Below are 15,601 nucleotides of genomic sequence, written 5' to 3' on the forward strand. Positions count from 1 at the left end.
GATCCTCAGCATGCTCTCACCTGGAGCCGTAGGCTAGCTCTTTGCCCCTTTTGGTGTCTCAATGCCAAAGGGGGAGAGAGTTTAGGGATTTGCGTCGTTGTGTTGCGAGTGTGTCTTCGCCTTTGTGCTTTCGTTATGTGCTACTTTGTGCTTTGCTTGGTTTTGTGTTCAGTAAGACTTTAGTTCGCGTCATATGGTGTGAGACATATGCTACCCTATCATTATCATATCTTTATCTTTGTCTCTAGTCATTTGATATCTCATGAGTTATATGCTTCATTATGCTATATATCCTGCTATCTTGTTTCTCGCTTAGGTTGTTGGTCTGTAAAATACAGGGGGAGTGTTGATCCTAGTATGTGTGTCGTGCAGCTCAAAGCACCTATCTTGGTGGCACACATCTAGGGGGAGCCCGTCTATATTTTAGAGACTTGGGGTTTGCTTATGTCCTTTGTTTTTTCCAAGTTGTGCAAATCCCGTATTGTCATCAATCCACCAAAAGGGGGAGATTGTAAGGGCATATTTATCCCTAAGATGTTTTGGTGATTGATGACAATGCTTTTGCGGACTAATCGTGTGCGTTGAGTGTTTTTCAGAGATTCATTCTTTTGGCACGAGACGATTTCCTCCCCTCGGAGCTTAAAGCGAAGACGGTGTAGCCCTTTCGGATTAGTTTGGTGGACTAGTTTCATAGGGATCACCGTACTATCAAGAGGGGGTCCGTTTTGGAAAGGCTAGGGCGGAATCATCACGTACACTTCCTTTGCCCCTCCCTCCGAGCCTTTCCGTTTCGATGATGGGCTTGGTTCTCCTTTCTTTGTGCCCTCTCTGGTCCCAGCAGTAGTACCGCGGGCCAGAGCGGTAGTACCGCTTGGGTGCTACAAGCGGTAGTACCGCCCTGGAGCGGTAGTACCGCCCAGAGCAGTAGTACTGCTAGTAGCCCCATGTGTGTACTGTCTCTGGTCCCAGCGGTAGTACCGCGGGATGGAGCGGTAGTACCGCTTGGGTGCCACAAGTGGTAGTACCGCTCTAGGCGCGGTAGTACCGCTCTAGAGCAGTAGTACCGCTAGTGGCCCCAAGCCGTAGTACCGCGGTGGTCTCGTGCTAGTACCGCCTTGATTCGAGGGCTTCTTTTTCGTGTCGGGTTTTACGGTACTGGCCGCGGCTGTGGGGGGCCGTAGTACCGCTCCAGTGCGGTAGTACCGCCCCTGTGCGGTAGTACCGCCCTCCCTCCGCGGTAGTACCGCTGTGGGCCAAGCGGTAGTACCGTGCTTTGGGGCGGTAGTACCGCTGGCACAGCGGTACTACCGCTCTCTTCGGGGCAGAAGGGGGGTAACGGTTGGTTTGTTCCCCCCACTATATAAAGGGGTCTTCTTCCCCAAAGTTGACTCACCTCTTCCCCCAAAAGCTCCATTGTTGCTCCAAGCTCCATTTTTGCCCGATCTCTCTCCCTAGCCAATCAAACTTGTTGATTTGCTCGGGATTGGTTGAGAAGGCCACGATCTACACTTCCACCAAGAGAAATTTGATTCCCCCCACTTATTCCTAGCGGATCTTGTTACTCTTGGGTGTTTGAGCACCCTAGACGATTGAGGTCACCGCGGAGCCATAGTCCATTGTGGTGTCGTTGGGAGCCTCCAATTAAGTTGTGGAGATTGCCCCAACCTTGTTTGTAAAGGTCCGGTCGCCGCCTTCAAGGGCACCAATAGTGGAATCACGGCATCTCGCATTGTGTGAGGGCGTGAGGAGAATACGGTGGCCCTTGTGGCTTCTTGGGGAGCATTGTGCCTCCACACCGCTCCAACGGAGACGTACTTCCCCTCAAAAGGAAGGAACTTCGGTAACACATCCTCGTCTCCACCGGCTCCACTCTTGGTTATCTCGTTCCTTTACTTTCGCTAGTTTACTTGTGTTATATCTCTTACTTGCTCGCGTGCTTGTTGTCGTTGCATCATATAGGTTGCTCACTTAGTTGCATATCTAGACAACCTATTTTGATGCAAAGTTTAATTTGGTAAAGAAAAGCTAAAAATTGTTAGTTGCCTATTCACCCCCCTCTAGTCAACTATATCGATCCTTTCAGTAGGCCTCCCGCCTCTCCGGGGAGTGCTCGCCCGACGTGAGCGTGGTTGTGCCTTCCGCGCCCGCGCCCGCGCCCATCGACCTCAACGCCACACCGATAGCCGGTGGCTCGTCATCCGGAGACGCGAGGAAACGCGCGCGGCAGATGCCGGTCGGCGTGCTCCCGCAAGACCAAGGCGAAAGAAGTGGCTCTCGCGAGCATGATGACCGGGGTGGAGATCATGAAGGTGGATCTCAACACCGTGTCGCCAAGGAAGAGGCCGTGGTTCGAGAAGATGCAGGCCGACAAGCTCAAGTTCACCGACGAGTGATCTCGTGGCCGCGAGCGCCTTCCTTTTTTGTATGCCGGCTTGTGTGCTGGCATAATCACGGGGCCGCGATGGCGTGGTCGAACTCAAGTCTCACCCCTTTTGTGTGCTGGCATGTGTGCCGGCCGCTGGCGAGTGCGCCAGCGCGAACTGTGTGGTGATATTTTTTGAAGCCGGCAATGTATGTCGACGCTGGCATGGTGCCGGCATGAGACATGCCCGCTGGCATGATCTATGCGCCGCCAGCCTTTTTTAAAAATTGAGTGCGGACTTGAAAATGGGTCAGCGCGTTGGGCGGGCGGCCGACCCAAATGCAAAACAGGGCGGACGCCGGGCGGGTGGCCGACCCAAACGGACAAAAAGCGGACAAATGTTCCGTCCGTTTAGGTCGGCCCGTTGGAGTTGCTCTAAATATCCGCACATTGCAACACGGACTCGTTCAACATTAATCGTGCTCGACATATACTCATTATATTCTATAATTGGATAAGACTAGTAAATATGCCCATGCATTGCAATAGGAGGAATAAATCACACGCACCTATCTTATAAGAATGGCAGGAGCCGAAATTTTACCTTGCACTTTTTACGTAGCAACAATGTAGTGGTTGAGTATACGTTATCGGGGCATATAATTGTTAGTAAAAGTTCTCTCACAAGCATTTGTTTGGTGGAGGGAGTGTTGCCGCCGCGCTGAGGATGGTAGAAGGGTGAACTTCACCATGGACAGGGCAGGGATGCAGAGGAACACGATCTTTCTCGACGTGATCAATATATCCAAAGATACTTTACGTGGATGGTGTACGCAGTTCGGTGTTTAATTATCTCAAACAAGAAATCCATCTGTTTTTTCTTTAAATAAGAAACTCATATGTGTTTTGTATGTATCATGAACACATGGTTCAAAGAGACCATAAGATCGATTTGATAAGAAATGTCTCTTCAAAAACTTCACCTTCACATTGAGTAGGTTGTATATAAAGTCGATAAGCACTTCATTATCGAATCCAAGAAGCTAAATGACCATTGTGACAATTCACGGCTTCATCACGTCCATCTGCACATTTGACATGTTCACCTAAAGACAACGAAAGAAACAAATGAGGGTGCGTTTGGGAGCTAAGTATTTTAGAAGTTTTCTAGGAATACAGTGGTTTTTGAAAAAACTTTAGTATTAAATACTTTGTGGTGTTTGGATAGAAAAATACTGAAGCCTCACAAACCGTAGTATCTCTAAAACTGTGGTATTTTTGTAGTATTTGAAAAAGAGGTCGGGACCTCTTTTTTTTAAACTGAGAAACGCTGGCTCAATGGGCTCTCCGAGTCCATCATCTTATGACCAATACTTGCTAGACGATAGACCTATCTGCCCGAGGTGTGCGTACACGTACGGATGACTTAGCATCGGCCGAAAACATGTGCACGCAGAGGCGATTCTTACAGGGGTGTGTTGCTTCTGATCACTTCTAGACGCACGAGCTGCACCTTCAGTGCTTGTCACAACGCTCCGTCTTTGATGGATCACAAGAGATAACTCAACTATGTATCCTAGCATCTACAGAGAACGTGCTCATGCCCAGCATCAGCATGCATACGGCGGCCGTTAGCACGAGTTGATCCGGTCGTGAGTGCAGCTGAGTTAGGTTCGGCTATAGGCATCGTCAAGATTATCCATGCAACGACAAAACAATCGTTCCAATTCAGAGAAACTTAATAAAGCTGCCATTTGCCAAATGACTCCATAGTTTTACTAGAACGGAGAAAAGCTACGGTTTTTAGAAACTGAAGTATTTATTGCCCACACATTAAAACTGAGGTTTTGTAATACTATGGTTTTGCAGAAACTGCGTTGCCAAACTAGGCCTGAGGGTTTACCTTGAATCAGCATCAGATACCCTATGAACCCTCATCACCTAGGATCCAATGGAAGCATAGAACATGAACCAAAATAACCTGGTGGTCGAGCTTGGAGGTTTTTTTTAGAAAAGGAGGATGTACCCCCGACGTATGTATCTGGACGATGCATGCAGCCATATTATTAATTATTCACAAAGGCCATACAAGATGATACATCAATAAGCCTAAAGCCACCATCTTGGCAACACCGTTGCTACTCCTATCCCCTTGATGAAGGCGTGCCGAAAGTCCGGGTCTAATACCAAATAGACATCGCACTAAAGCCTAACATCTAAAGCCGGGTGTCCCCTCCAAACCACTACCTGGATTGGGTATCACACCGGTCAGGCACATTCCCAGTGAGCACCGCACGCTGTAAGGGTCGTCACCTCCATCATCCCTCGGTCCATCCTCAGAGAAAAACTGTTGCACCGACATTGCCAGGCCTCTCTGCCATCAACGCCACCATGACGTCAGACAACTTCCTCCTCCTGCACGAGTCCATCTCCAAACGCGCCCATCGCCGAACCTCCGCGTCGCCATGCCGCCAGGATCCGCCGTCGGCCTCGCGGTAGATGTAACACCGCTCCTCCTCTTGTCCCCTCCAGCCAGCGCGTGCTCCAAAATGATGCCCCCGGGAGGGACAACGACATCGAAGGTGCCATCATCGTCCGATCCGATAGACCCAGATCTAGGGTTTCCCCCGGAGCTCACACGGTCGCCGCTGCTGGAGCCACGCGGCGCCCACCACCCATAGCATCTCTCGCCCGACCATCTAAGCCTCCCAAGACGGCGCCTCCGTGGAGGTTATGACGCACAGGGCGCCGCCGCCGCCCAATCCAGACTGAATTTTGGACTTCCGTCCGGGAGGGATTCGGATGTGGATAGGAGGGACCTCGGCTACGCCTCCAGGGAGGGTAACGGTGTCGAGAGACACCGCCGATGCCGGGCCGGACCAGCCGGCCAAAGTTTCCTCCGGTCCCCAACCTATACCACCAAACCTCCGACTGTTCCGGATCCGATAACGAGACGAACCGAGACCAGCAGAGATGCAAGTGCCATGGGGCTCAACCCACCGGGAAGGAGGATCAAGAAGGACAGCCGTCGTAGACTCCAGGCACCGGATCCAATGATCCGACGAGGCCAGCGGCGTAGACCACCACCCTGCGCCGGCCGACAACATCCAAGCGCCAAATCCAGATGGATCCGGCCCGAACATGGCGGCGCCCGCGACCACCTGATCTGAAGACCATGGAGCCACCACCTCGCCGTGGAGTCGCATCCAAGTCGCAGCTGCCACGCCGCGTCGCCGGCGCCGCAACGCGCCGCCGCCAAGATGCTCGCCCGCCGCGCCGCCAGACCCCGCGCAAGCCCGACGCCTCTTCGCGATATGGTCGTCCCGCGCCGCCCAAGACGCTCCAAGGGGGAGAGATGTGATACGTCTCCGTCGTATCTATAATTTTTTATTGTTCCATGCCAATATTATTCAACTTTCATATACTTTTGGCAACTTTTTATATTATTTTTGGGACTAACATATTGATCCAGTGCCCAGTGCCAGTTCCTGTTTGTTGCATGTTTTATGTTTCGCAGAAACCCCATATCAACCGGAATCCAAACGGGATAAAAACGGACGGAGAATATTTTTGGAATATTTGGAGAATATGGGAGGAAGAATAAATGCGAGACGGTTGCCGAGGTGGCCACGAGGCAGGGGGCGCGCCTGCCCCCCTCGTGGGCCACCCGTAAGGCGGTTGATGCCCTTCTTCGGCCGCAAGAAAGCTAATTTTTAGAAAAAAATCTCGGCGAAGGTTTCAATCCAATTGAAGTTACAGATCTCCATATATACCCGAAACGGTGAAAGGGCAGCAGGCAGAACGCAGAAACAGAGAGAGACAGATCCAATATCGGAGGGGCTCTCGCCCCTCCCACGCCATGGAGGCCAAGGACCAGAGGGGAAACCCTTCTCCCATCTAGGGGGAGGTCAAGGAAGAAGAAGACGAAGGGGCCCCCTCTCCCCTTCTCTTCCGGTGGCGCCGGAACGCTGTCGTGGCCATCATCATCACCGCAATCTTCACCAACAACTTCACCGCCATCATCACCAACACTTCCCCCCTCTATGCAGCGGTGTAACCTCTCTCTTACCCGTTGTAATCTCTACTTAAACATGGTGCTCAACGCTATATATTATTTCCCAATGATGTATGGCTATCCTACGATGTTTGAGTAGATCCGTTTTGTCCCATGGGTTATTTGATGATCAAGATTGGTTTGAGTTGCATGTTTTATTATTGGTGCTGTCCTATGGTGCTCTCTGTGTCGCGCAAGCGTGAGGGATTCCCGCTGTAGGGTTTGCAATATGGTCATGATTTGCTTATGGTGGGTGGCGTGAGTGACAGAAGCACAGACCCGAGTAAGTAGGTTGTTTGCGTATGGGATAAAGGGGACTTGATACTTGAATGCTATGGTTGGGTTTTACCTTAATGATCTTTAGTAGTTGCGGATGCTTGCTAGAGTTCCAATCATAAGTGCATATGATCCAAGTAGAGAAAGTATGTTAGCTTATGCCTCTCCGTCAAATAAAATTGCAATAGTGATTACCGGTCTAGTTATCGATTGCCTAGGGACAAATAACTTTCTCGTGACAAAAAGCTCTCTACTAAAACTAACTTAGTTGTGTCTTCATCTAAACAGCCCCTACTTTTTATTTACACGCTCTTTATATTCTTGCAAACCTATCCAACAACACCTACAAAGTACTTCTAGTTTCATACTTGTTCTAGGTAAAGCGAACGTTAAGTGTGCGTAGAGCTGTATCAGTGGTCGATAGAACTTGAGGGAATATTTGTTCTACCTTTAGCTCCTCGTTGGGTTCGACAATCTTACTTATCGAAAGAGGCTACAATTGATCCCCTATACTTGTGGGTTATCAAGACCTTTTTCTGGCGCCATTGCCGGGGAGCAATAGCGTGGGGTGAATATTCTCGTGTGTGCTTGTTTGCTTTATCACTAAGTAATTTTTATTTGCTGTTCTTAGTTGTTCTTTATCTTTAGTTATGGATATGGAACACGAAATACCAAAAAAATTAGGTGTACTTGCTGCTCATGGAGATGGGGAACCTCCTAAAACCCTCGATGCTCGTTATGTGACAAATATCATGTACTACTTTGATAATCCTGAGAAAACCCCATTCAATCTGGTAATGGGAGACACATTAGATCAACGTGAATACTTTCGGGATTATCGCTTGACTCAAAAAGGGAAACTATTATGGGATCAACTTTATATGTTGAAGTGGTATGCTAGGCAACTATGCTTGAGATATGATTATACTTGTTGCTCTAGGATGAAGGCTCCACACCTTCCCTTTTCATGCAAATTTAATGATAATGAAACCTTGGCTTCTTATGCTAGAGGTATATATGACTACTATGATGTGGAACAAATAGAAGAATTTATTGCTTTTATGGGTGCTTATGAAATTGAATCTATGTTCAAAGAATATGAAAATCTTTATGATGTTGTTTACAGACCTGAAAATTTAGCTATCCTTAAATATTGTTATGAGAATTATGAATACAATTCCGATATTGATGCGTTTATTGAGAAAGTCTCCGCTGTCCAAGAAGAGACTAATATTTTGCAGGAATCTATGGAAGAAGAAATTGATGAAACTATGAGCTCATTGGATGAAAAAGATGATGAGGAGAGCGAAGAACAAAAGAAGGAAGAGTGGATTAGCTACCCGTGCCCACCTTCTAATGAGAGTAACTCTTCAACTCATACATTGTTTAATTTCCCTTCATGCTTACCGAAGGATGAATGCTATGATAATTGCTATGATCCCATTGATTCTTTTGAAATATCCCTTTTTGATGATGCTTGCTATGCTTGTGGCCAAGATGCCAATATGAATTATGCTTATGTAGATGAACTTGCTATAGTTCCTTATGTTAAACATGAAATTGTTGCTATTGCACCAACGCATGATAGTCCTATTATCTTTTTGAATTCTCCCAACTACACTATATCGGAGAAGTTTACCCTTATTAAGGATTATATTGATGGGTTGCCTTATACCGTTGCACATGATGATTTTGATGAATATAATATGCATGTGCTTGCTGCTCCTACTTGCAATTATTATGAGAGAGTAACTATATCTCCACCTCTCTATGTTTCCAACACGATAAGATTGCAAGAAATTGTTTATACTATGCATTGGCCTTTACTTTGTGTGCATGAATTTTTCTTTTATGACATGCCGATGCATAGGAAGAGAGTTAGACTTCGTTTTTGCATGATATATGTTGCCTTGTGCTCAGTACTAAATGCCAAATCATTGTTAATTAAAATTGGCTTTGATATACCTTGGGATCCGGGTGGATCCATTACTTGAGCACTAGATGCCTAGCTTAATGGCTTTAAAGAAAGCGCTGCCAGGGAGACAAACCAGAAGTTTTAGAGAGTCATTTATTTCTTTTGAGTGCTTTCATATAGTTAAAAAAAGAGGGGAACCCGAAACTTTTCAAAAAGAAAAGCGAAAGTGAGAAAGACGAGCATTGTTGAAGTGAGAGGTAGCCTTGAACTTTGTTCATGCTCACGGAAACTTTGTGAATCTTGATTACAGAAACTTTTCAACAAAAATAATTATCCCCTTGTACAATTCCATTGTATTATAAAAATAATGTGCCAAGGTTTGCCTTTAGGATGGTTACAATGCTTGTTGGTTTGTACGGTGCAGGACAAAAACTTTGGCTGTGGTGCATGATTTTACATTTTTAACTGGAACGTCAAATGGTTCTGATTCTTTTCGCACTGTCTCTATATACAAATTTTTTATTTTTCCTAATTTTTGCAGAATGTTTCAAGTATCAGAAGTATGGTGAATTTTCAGATTATTACAGACTGTTCTGTTTTAGACAGATTCTGTTTTTGATGCATAGTTTGCTTGTTTTGATGAAACTATCAATTTATATCAGTGGATTAAGCCATGAAAAAGTTATATTACAGTAGAAACAATGCAAAAACAAAATATGAATTGGTTTGCAATAGTACTTAGAGTAGTGATTTACTTTATTATACTAACGGATCTTACCGAGTTTTCTGTTGAAGTTTTGTGTGGATGAAGTGTTTGATGATCGAGAAGGTTTCGATGTGAGAAGAAGGAAGAGAGGCAAGAGCTCAAGCTTGGGGATGCCCGAGGCACCCCAAGTAAATATTCAAGGAGACTCAAGCATCTAAGCTTGGGGATGCCCCGGAAGGCATCCCCTCTTTCTTCAACAAGTATCGGTATGTTTTCGGATTCGTTTCGTTCATGCGATATGTGCAAATCTTGGAGCGTCTTTTGCTTTAGTTTTCATTTTTCTTTTATGCACTATGCTGGTATGAGATAGTCCTTGGTTGATTTATAGAATGCTCTATGCACTTCACTTATATCTTTTGAGTATGCCTTTATAGAATGCTTCATGTGCTTCACTTATATCTTTTGAAGTTTGGATTGCCTGTTTCTCTTTACATAGAAAGCCGCCATTTGTAGAATGCTCTTTTGCTTCACTTATATTTGTTAGAGCGTGGGCATATCTTTTGTAGAAAGAATTAAAATCTCTTGCTTCACTTATATCTATTTAGAGGGATGACAGGAACTGGTCATTCACATGGTTAGTCATAAAATCCTACATAAACTTGTAGATCGCTGAATATGATATGTTTGATTCCTTGCAATAGTTTTGCGATATAAAGAGGGTGATATTAGAGTCATTCTAGTGGGTAGTTGTGGATTAGTAGAAATACTTGTGTTGAGGTTTATGATTCCCGTAGCATGCACGTATGGTGAACCGTTATGTGATGAAGTCGGAGCATGATTTATTTATTGATTGTCTTCCTTATGAGTGGCGGTCGGGGACGAGCGATGATCTTTTCCTACCAATCTATCCCTCTAGGAGCATGCGCGTAGTACTTTGTTTCGATGACTAATAGATCTTTGCAATAAGTATGTGAGTTCTTTATGACTAATGTTGAGTCCATGGATTATACGCACTATCACCCTTCCATCATTGCTAGCCTCTTCGGTACCGTGCATTGCTCTTTCTCATCTCGAGAGTTGGTGCAAACTTCGCCGGTGCATCCAAACCCCGTGATACGATACGCTCTATCACACATAAGCCTCCTTATATCTTCCTCAAAACAGCCACCATACCTACCTATTATGGCATTTCCATAGCCATTCCGAGATATATTGCCATGCAACTTCCATCATCATCATATACATGACTTGAGCATTCATTGTCATATTGCTTTGCATGATCGTAAGACAGCTAGCATGATGTTTTCGTGGCTTGTCCGTTTTTTGATGTCATTGCTATGCTAGATCATTGCACATCCCGGTACACTGCCGGAGGCATTCATATAGAGTCATATCTTTGTTCCAGTATCGAGTTGTAATATTGAGTTGTAAGTAAATAAAAGTGTGATGATCATCATTATTAGAGCATTGCCCCAGTGAGGAAAGGATGATGGAGACTATGATTCCCCCACAAGTCGGGATGAGACTCCGGATGAAAAAATAAATAAAAAAGAGAAAGGCCCAAAAAAAGAGAAGGCCAAAAAAAGAACAAAAAAGAGAAAAAAATGAGAGAAAAAGAGACAAGGGGCAATGTTACTATCCTTTTACCACACTTGTGCTTCAAAGTAGCACCATGTTCTTCATATAGAGAGTCTCTTGAGTTATCACTTTCATATACTAGTGGGAATTTTCATTATAGAACTTGGCTTGTATATTCCAACGATGGGCTTCCTCAAATGCCCTAGGTCTTCATGAGCAAGCAAGTTGGATGCACACCCACTTAGTTTCAGTTTAAGCTTTCATATACTTATAGCTCTAGTGCATCCGTTGCATGGCAATCCCTACTCACTCACATTGATATCTATGGATGGGCATCTCCATAGCCCGTTGATACGCCTAGTTGATGTGAGACTATCTTCTCCTTTTTGTCTTCTCCACCATCATATTCTATTCCACCTATAGTGCTATGTCCATGGCTCACGCTCATGTATTGCGTGAAAGTTGAAAAGGTTTGAGAACGTCAAAAGTATGAAACAATTTCTTGGCTTGTCATCGGGGTTGTGCCTGATGTGAATATTTTGTGTGGTGAAGATGGAGCATAGCCAGACTATATGATTTTGTAGCGATAACTTTCTTTGGCCTTGTTATTTTGAAAAGACATGATTGCTTTATTAGTAGGCTTGAAGTATTATTGTTTTTATGTCAAATGATAGACTATTGCTTTGAATCACTCGTGTCTTAATATTCATGCCATGATTTGATACATGATCAAGATTATGATAGGTAGCATTCCACATCAAAAATTATCTTTTTTATCATTTACCTACTTGAGGACGAGCAGGAATTAAGCTTGGAGATGCTGATACGTCTCCGTCGTATCTATAATTTTTTATTGTTCCATGCCAATATTATTCAACTTTCATATACTTTTGGCAACTTTTTATATTATTTTTGGGACTAACATATTGATCCAGTGCCCAGTGCCAGTTCCTGTTTGTTGCATGTTTTATGTTTCGCAGAAACCCCATATCAAACGGAATCCAAATGGGATAAAAATGTACGGAGAATATTTTTGGAATATTTGGAGAATATGGGAGGAAGAATCAACGCGAGACGGTGCCCGAGCTGGCCACGAGGCAGGGGGTGCGCCTGCCCCCTTGGCGCGCCTGCCCCCCTCGTGGGCCACCTGTAAGGCGGTTGATGCCCTTCTTTGGCCGCAAGAAAGCTAATTTTTAGAAAAAAAATCTCGGCGAAGGTTTCAATCCAATCGGAGTTACGGATCTCTATATATACCCGAAACGGTGAAAGGGCAGCAGGCAGAACGCAGAAACAGAGAGAGACAGAGAGACAGATCCAATCTCGAAGGGGCTCTCGCCCCTCCCACACCATGGAGGCCAAGGACCAGAGGGGAAACCCTTCTCCCATCTAGGGAGGGGGTCAAGGAAGAAGAAGACGAAGGGGCCCCCTCTCCCCTTCTCTTCCGGTGGCGCCAGAACGCTGCCGTGGCCATCATCATCACCGCAATCTTCACCAACAACTTCACCGCCATCATCACCAACACTCCCCCCCTCTATGCAGCGGTGTAACCTCTCTCTTACCCGCTGTAATCTCTACTTAAACATGGTGCTCAACGCTATATATTATTTCCCAATGATGTATGGCTATCCTATGATGTTTGAGTAGATCCGTTTTGTCCCATGGGTTATTTGATGATCAAGATTGGTTTGAGTTGCATGTTTTATTATTGGTGCTGTCCTATGGCGCTCTCAGTGTCGCGCAAGCGTGAGGGATTCCTGCTGTAGGGTTTGCAATATGTTCATGATTTGCTTATGGTGGGTGGCGTGAGTGACAGAAGCACAGACCCGAGTAAGTAGGTTGTTTGCGTATGGGATAAAGGGGACTTGATACTTTAATGCTATGGTTGAGTTTTACCTTAATGATCTTTAGTAGTTGCGGATGCTTGCTAGAGTTCCAATCATAAGTGCATATGATCCAAGTAGAGAAAGTATGTTAGCTTATGCCTCTCCCTCAAATAAAATTGCAATAGTGATTACTGGTCTAGTTATCGATTGCCTAGGGACAATTAACTTTCTCGTGAAAAAAAGCTCTCTACTAAAACTAACTTAGTTGTGTCTTCATCTAAACAACCCCTACTTTTTATTTACACGCTCTTTATATTCTTGCAAACCTATCCAACAACACCTACAAAGTACTTCTAGTTTCATACTTGTTCTAGGTAAAGCGAACGTTAAGCGTGCGTAGAGTTGTATCGGTGGTCGATAGAACTTGAGGGAATATTTGTTCTACCTTTAGCTCCTCGTTGGGTTCGACACTCTTACTTATCGAAAGAGGCTACAATTGATCCCCTATACTTGTGCGTTATCAAGATGCCCCGCCGCCGCCCAGCCGGCCAAGCTTTGCCTGGCGGCGCTGTGGACGGCGGGGAGGAGAGGTGGAGGTGTAGGAGGGCCGAGAGGACGACGGCTAGGGTTCCCCCTGGGTCGCGCGCGGGTGCGACACGAGGGGGACGAGAGGGACATGAGGCTGTAGGTTGTGCCTTTAAAATTGGGGGAGAATTTCACTTCCCCGACCTCTGCACCAACTAGGGATGCATACGGCCTTTTAAGTATGTGTACTAGGATTTTTAAACTCGGATACACACCGAGCCTATTCCTCAATAAATGCGTGAGTACCAGGAAAGACTGGTCCTCAAGAATAAATAGAAACCTAAATTCGCCTCCGTGAGGATTTGAACCCAGGTGTTGGGTTTGTACATCCACTCCCCCAACCAGTCGAGCTTGGAGGTGAAGTTCCACGTCTTGAGCATCGTGGAATGCTTGTTTGATAATTGGGTACCCTGATCGGCCACCACATCCCCCGCAAAAACCAAGGCAAATCAACCTACCTCCTAAAGAATCGAAAAATTGGAAGAACTAATCAATACTCTGAATCAAATGGAGCATGTGATAAGCTATCTCTAGAAATCAAAGATCAATTTATATATTGAACCTTTTGCAAAACAATATACCATATACTCTGAATGTGAAGCACTGCCGAAGAAGATAGTCTAAAATAATCTAAAGTTGCAGAAAAACGGACAACCATTATTTTTCACTGGTTTTGGAGGAAACGCCCGAGGGTTGCAATGGGAAAAAATAAATATAAACTAATTAGAGTATAGAAGTGCCAAGTAGAAGCAACATGTTACATATATGTCTTGACAAACGGTCCCTTGAATGCAGCCTCTATGGGCATCCCAGTAGCAACATACTGATGCTCAGAGTGTGCATACTTGCCTCATTGAATAGTGCAGCTATCTTCAGTCATCTGAAGGTTACCATCCATGTTCAAAGTTTGCCTATCATTATACCTTCCCATCATTTGAATCATACGTGGTTCCATGAACCTTGAAGTTCATTACTGTATGAGCTACCTCCCAACTGCCACAAGCATCACCATCATTGAATAGTGCAGCTATCTTCAGTCATCTGAAGGTTACCATCCATGTTCAAAGTTTGCCTGTCATTATACCTTCCCATCATTTGAATCATACATGGTTCCATGAACCTTGAAGTTCATTACTGTATGAGCTACCTCCCAACTGCCACAAGCATCACCGCTGACTTCTAGTTGGTGTTCCAAGTTCATGTCTTATTAGAGCGAATCACTGTTGTCCAAGTTAAGGTATCGAACACCCTGTAACTTTATCACAAGTGCATTCTTCTGAGTCATCTTCCTTGTGTCGTCCCAATTATGGGCGCCTCACATAACTCATTGAGCTTCTTTTCAATCAATGTGTCATCCTCCTACTGCAATACCTCCTGGATATGCGAATTGATCTTGCCTGTATCAGACTTTCAGTCGTCATGCTTGTTCCCATCTCGATAGATGACATAGCCGCCGCCATTGACAAGGTGGTGCCAGCAAAGACCATGCACTTCATGTCCTCAAGACGAACCTTGTGGCTGATCTTGTTAACTGAAGAGGTCTAGCCAGGTGAGGGATCCCTGCTCAACACAGAGGGTAGATGGTCAAACTCCACCACTTCGCAACTGTAAATCGAAACTGTAAAACACGAAGTCGTCGTTGAGCTGCTGGACGCTGGCGCAAACCCAGACTATTGTTGCCGGCAAGAATGAACGAGCGATAGCTGTGCTGACCTCGAACGTGACCTTTGACTTGATGGACTGGTAGCAGAGTCGTGGGCAGCTAGGGGCGGGTGACCAGCCTTGTCAACAGGAAAACCGAACGATGATGCAAATGGAAGCCAATATCTTTAGATCAATACACGTACACTACTGTCTTGATTTCGTGACTGTCATTGACGCAGGAGGATGGCAGATGAACCCAGAAAGATGGCCATGATCCCCAACTTCTTCGCCTCCTCTTTTGTGACCATAACCACCCTATCCACATCCTTCTATGGCTCGCCAGGCATCATAAGTGGCGGCAGCGAGAGCTGAGCGGGGTTGGCGGTGTCGGAACCCTAGAAAACTCGAGTTGGAAGGATAGGGAGGTAAGAGGAAGAGGGCGAAGGGTTCATTGGGTGGGGAGATTGCGTAGGGTGTCAATTGTGATTGCTGCCTAAATCGGGTGATGGTTTCCTATCCTAACAAAATTAGGGCCATCTAAGTCGATTTGAGAAAAAACTGGGTCAGATCGCTAATGAGGGAAAGGTGTAACGTGCTGGGTGAGGACGACATATGAAAACTTTACGTGGGGGCCGACGTATGGGGAAACTTTTTGACG

At 45.5% G+C, this 15,601-nt stretch overlaps 1 long non-coding RNA gene across 1 annotated transcript; it reads right to left on the reverse strand.

Moving 5' to 3' along the window:
* Window positions 1–13,838: 13,838 nt before the first annotated feature.
* LOC120975502 (uncharacterized) lies at window positions 13,839–15,342 on the reverse strand. The gene is made up of 2 exons (XR_005771235.3): window positions 15,013–15,342; window positions 13,839–14,859 (listed from the first exon to the last, which is right to left on the reverse strand). It is a non-coding gene; the product is annotated as an uncharacterized lncRNA (long non-coding RNA).
* Between the last annotated feature and the right edge of the window lie 259 nt (window positions 15,343–15,601).

The sequence above is a fragment of the Aegilops tauschii genome, chromosome 3 (assembly GCF_002575655.3).
Source record: "Aegilops tauschii subsp. strangulata cultivar AL8/78 chromosome 3, Aet v6.0, whole genome shotgun sequence".
Taxonomy (NCBI): Eukaryota; Viridiplantae; Streptophyta; class Magnoliopsida; order Poales; family Poaceae; genus Aegilops; species Aegilops tauschii.